Genomic DNA, 6,000 nt, shown 5'->3' with positions numbered 1-6,000 from the left:
CCTAGTTGCCCAGGCCATGATCAGATCCTGGTGCTTAGAAGGGGTGGTCACTATCAAGATAAAAAATGCTCCGGCAGGAGTTAAAATGAAACAATTAACGTGCAAGTTGTAAGAACAGACATACTATAATATAAGTTACAAAAAAGAATCATAGGAAGATCAGATGAGATTCCTATCATTGATGTCTTTTCTCCCTTTCCTTTTACTTTAGTGATGGGAGCTGGATGTCTATTGCCTAGCTCTTTTCTTATATTGGAAGTGAAGAAAGAACTACCGATACAAGTTAAAAAGTTAGGTCATCGCTCCATATCAAAAGCATGAAAGATGTCAATTTTGCCCAATAAAACACCTCCTCTCTTTAATTTGCTTATTTATGCTTTAACTTTATTGAGGTCACACAGTTCATCACAAACCCACTAAATTTTCATTTCCACTTTTATGTTTTGATGTCTCTCTCTAATACAAAAATTCATTTTGATTTTGCCCCCGAAGCTTCATGTCAAGGATGTTAAAACCTTATTCAAGATTTGTGCGAATTACGGTGAAGATTTCAGTATTGAAAAAGTCTCCAAAAACATCTAAAAAAATACTAATTTAATATATTTTCAAATAAAAAATACTTTTAAAAACATATTCATCCTAGAAATAAATCTCTTCTGATAGAGTACAAATCCCATTAAACATCCTGTCGGAAAGAAAAATATTCTCGAGACGGTATGAGGTTTTTTCATGCGTTAATGATTTTAGGTAGTTGGCAATCTTGAAAGAGGTTGTAATTAAGTTTCATATAATTGGAGCTAGGCCTACTATGCTTCGATCAGCGACAGGAGCGCATTTAAGCTCAGATTGACAAAAGGCCCCATGCAAAATACTGGGCACCCTTGAGGCAAGCCGAATACCCCAGTTCCTAATTGAATAATATTCTTTACGTACAGCATCAGAATTATAATCAAGCTACTTAGACAGATCGAAGAGCCTCATTGACAATTTAGCCATGATTGCTTTGTCTCCCAGGGAATTATAGAAAGCACCATAAGAGAGGCCAGTCAAGGGGAACAATCAAGATCAAAGGAATGTTGGTGCCCGGACATGCAGGAAAGATTGGAAAGTTGTGTTACCCTACTAGCTAATTTCACTTCTTTGATTAATTTAAATCTATTTAATTTTTTTAAAAAAATTAAACATGATTTTCTTGTTAAGAAATTATATAAACCATGTGTTAGGATCTCACTTGAAAATTTAAATTTTTAAACGAAATAATTTTTTAATATAATATTAGAATTTTATTTATTAAACTATTACGAGTTCGAATCTTATTGTTTTTATTCTATGTAATAAAAAATAAGTATAAAATAGTATTAGCATACGTGTTATGAATTTCAAGTTTAAAACATCCTTATTGTGAAAATCCTTGAGTGGACTGGGTTACAACTCCATTTACAACAGCTGTTTTTTTTTTTTTAAACATCCTTATTGTGAAAATAAAGATTCCACAAGCCAGCAATCAGATCTATTACAGGAAAAATTAGGATATACATTTTGAAAAACTGAGATCTTCGAGAGAGAGAAAATTCACTCGTGATTGACATGTTGTGTGTTTGTTTAAAAGAAGTACCCACAGATTACCTCGTCAACAGACGAACCACTGGCTAGTTTAATGCCATGACAATACTTGTGGGTGGTAATGATCAAGGCGGTAGTGTTCAATTTTCTTTTTTATTATTAAATGAAAATTTTTAACATAAAAATCAATTATTTTAGTTCACACAACCGTTATAACCGCTGTTATTTTTTATGTTGTTTTTTTACGAGTTTTTTTTTAAATCTATGAATTAAAAAAAAAACAAAACAAATTTTTAAACTAAAATAACAATTTCAAAAAATATAGAGAGGGAGTCTTGTATTTTCTTCACATTTTATTTTTCAGTCCTCTATTTTTAAATTTGATATTTTTTCTATAATTTCAAGCCTAATTTTATAGAGAAAAAATATATTTCACTGTTTATATAATTAATTAAGGAGTTGCTTTTTAACTATGATCGAAAAGAATCCTTATTGTGAAAATAAAGATGCTCGACAAGCCGACAATCAGATCCATTGCAGGAAAAAACGCGACGCACATTAAAAAAAAAAAAAAAAAAACTGAGAACCAAATAAAAAATCTTAATTTTCATTCGTGATTGAGCTCGATGCCATGACAACACTTGTGGCTGGCAGTAATGAAAACCATGGTTTCTTTGTTGAATGAAGGTGAGGAGAAGGGCTTCTTTGATCGGGAAATCCACGCGCTTCTTTCGTTGCCGTTTAAGGTCCCTTCCTCCTGGGTCCGAGAAGCTACGTGGAGTGGTGAACACCGGAAGGAAAGATGGAAACAGGGGAGGTGACTGATAAAGATGGGCAGTCACGATGGCGTCTTTTAGCTGGCATGATCCACGGAAAAATTGTTCCATCAATTTAAAGACAACAGAGGAATAAATAAATAAATAAATAATGAATCTACGGATTGGGTACTACGCTCCTTTTTTTTTTTTTTCCTTTCATATACTCACTTAGTTAGTTCCTTCCTTGTTTTAACAATCAATAAATAATATTGTACACATGAAAAAAATAATAATAAATAGACGTGCACAAAACAAACAATAATTTCGTCACTGATAAAAAACAAATTAATAAAAAACGCTTTCGACTTCACCATTCGACTGTGAGTTTAATAATTGAATATTCAATAGTTTTTTTTTCAGTACCTTCCATTATATAACTTTATTAAACTCGCTCAGATCTGAAATTTGATTAGGTGGGGCTAATATTGATTTACTCGAATAAATTATGATTTCATTTTAGTTTGCTAATAAAATATTCAGAAAAAATTATTTTTTTAAAATCAAATCAAGTCTTAATTAGGTCGATGAAATCACTAGATTTAACTGAATTAACCATCATATATTTCTTTTAAAATTCAATTCAGATTATGTCTTATATTAACTTGCTAAACCAGATATGTTTTAATAACACTCATATAACTTAATATTTTTCTTTCTTTTAAATAACTATGAAAGTATACAAATAGGATTCGTTCTTTTAAATAACTATGAAAGTATATAAATAGGATCATCGTGTTGCATTTTAGACGGATGAAATAGCTTAGATTTTGAATTTTTTTAAAAAACGTAGCACTTCTTAGTTAAAATTCATTAGTAAAATAACATAGTTTTAAAAAAATAAAAAAATAAAATAATTTATACATGTGATTGAAAAATATAACATTTAATTTTATCGTTATTCAAAAACATAATATTTAAAATAAAATAAAATGAGTGAATGCACATGAGAAAAAATAAAAAATGAGAGAGAAAAAAATAATAAAAAAAAGATTTAGGTTATTTTATCAAAAAATTTTATTGACACCAAACTTAACCATTACTCACACGCGCCAACGCCAAGATGAATCACACTCCACTTGGTAGTATTTGACCACCAAGCAGCCTGCACATGTCAAAATTTTTTTAATGATATTTATATTAAATTAAATAATTGTCACTCAATTTAACAATTACAAAAAAGCTCGAGCACAAATATCAAAATTCCCTGCAACATAAATTATAGAAAATTCAAATTCAAGGGGATGTAAATAATTTTATTGTTAATAAATAATTACAAAGATGAAAACACCCTGATCATAAGCTTTAAATTTTTTTTAATATAATAATATAAGGGTCATTTGCCTGTACAACATATAACAAAAGGATATTATTGCCCCTTTGAGTTTTGGAATGCCAAGTGGACAATTGTGAAGTTATTAAATTACTTCTAATATAATTTGTTTTTTATTTTTTAAGGGCAAAATAAATATTTCACTCCAAAATTTAAAAATACTCATTTCCTCTGTTTTTTCATTTTAATCTCTTATCTTTCAATCTTATTCTTTCTTAATAAATTAGCTTAAATTAGCCTACATTTGGTCCAATAAAAGTCAAATAAAAAAAACGCTATAAACAAACATCTCTAGTGTTTTATGAGGGGATTTACAGTGTATTTATACATGGTAAATTCCTTCACATCTTTTAGATTTACTTATCATTACTTAATGCTCCTAGATTAATTAATTAATTAATTAATAGCACAATTATTGGGATTACAAGTATTTTACAAGTGTAGAACTTGTATAAGTTATAAAAAAGCAATGAATGTTGTAATTGAAACTGACCGGCCCGGAGGACAACTCAGTGAGTGATCGACCTTAAAAAATATCTTGAAGCAACCGAGTGCTTTGGTAATGATTGCTCGATAAGTTAAGGAGGGCTCTAGTAAACGAGGAACCAAAGGGAAGAGGCAATCATAAGTAGAGGTCGAGCCACCTCGACCATGGACCCGGTAGTAAATTATTTGTCCCGTGGCCCCCACATCTCACACTCTTTCTTGCTGCTGGTTCGATCGTTGAAACTTGAAATCCTATTTGCCAACAAAAAGGTAAAGTAATAGTAGTCTCTGGTTAAAGTAGAAGAATGGGCCCGTCCCATCTCGATTAATTATTCTAGCACTCCACTCTTAAAATTATCTCAAGGTAAAAGGTAGGTGGTCCCTGTGTTCTTAATCAATCCATAAACAATAATGAAACGGATATATTCATAGTTTCTAGACAAAATTTAGAGTAATCTTTATCCAGTTTTACTCATCTAAAAATAGTTTGTGTTTTAACTAATAGTAAAATAAGTTCGATACATTTTATGTTTTATGTTGAATTACCATAGCGAAGAAAAGTGATAGTTTGATTTAAGAATTCTAATACAAGGAAAATGATTTTCTTTGAATGAATTTGAGAACTTTTAAATACTTAATTAATATCTTTTTTTAGAAAAAATATGTAAATAAGTATGAAAAATAGCATTAAATCCTAAAAGTACCGTTATTTATTATTGTTTTGGTATGAAATGAATAATTTGAAAGAAAATGGTGTTGTATACATGTGTGGTGAGAATAGAAAAGGTGTGAACATTTTACTTTGATAGTTTAAGGATACCTTATTCTTTTACTAGTTTGAAAAATCATTTTATCCTGAAGGGAAAAAAAAACCCTTTTTACATGTATTAATCAAGGATGAATTACATAAATATTAATGAGAAACAAATATTTATAATACAAATATTAATATGGTACAAATGTTCCATGCACTGGATTAATGAAATGAAAATATAATAAGTTATGAGATTCTTGTACATTAGGGTTGTAGATAAAATAAAACTAAGATTAAAAAACTTGAGTTAGTAAAAAAATTCAACACTAATGTCCTCACAAAAGAAATTGAAAATAAAAATTTGAATAGAATCAACAGGAAAAAAATAACCTAATGAGGTGGGATTGCATTCTTGATGAACACTACAAGAATGGATTTAATGAAAATAAAAGTTGAGGATAGCATGGAAAAAGAGAGACAGATCAAATATACAAATAACCCTTCATTTTTGCAGAGAAGCTGAAGGGTAAATGGTTTGTGAGCTAGCGGGCGTCGCACCATGCATTTTAGGAGTCCAGGCAAGAGATCTGTTACAGACTTTTAGTGGCTAAAAAGGAGTAAAGGCACATGAGGTATGGCTGGTGTTTAGTGTCACTGTGTCGTCCCCACTGGAAGATCCGGGAAATTGATTTCATAAGTTGCGTCACCATCCTGAACAGGGTTAAAAAGTATAGCCCTGTAAGATTTATTTAAAAAAAAAAACACAGCACAAATAAAAATATTTTTTTAAAAATAACACTGTTAGAAGTTGAAAATTGCAATTTTAAAATCTCATGTCATGCCTCTGACTTCTTGGCTGAATATATATATATATATATATATATATATATATATATATATTAAAAAATCAAATCGAATATTTTTGGTAGGCAAGTTAGTCGAATAAATGCTGTTTTAAAGTTTTTATTTAGAAAAAAGTAAAAAGAATATTTTTTATTTCTTTGAAAAGACAAGTTGGATTTTACAAAATCAAATCATTTGGATTCCAG

Source organism: Populus nigra, chromosome 5 (genome assembly GCF_951802175.1).
Source record: "Populus nigra chromosome 5, ddPopNigr1.1, whole genome shotgun sequence".
Lineage (NCBI taxonomy): Eukaryota > Viridiplantae > Streptophyta > Magnoliopsida > Malpighiales > Salicaceae > Populus > Populus nigra.
This window is presented reverse-complemented; position numbering follows the sequence as displayed.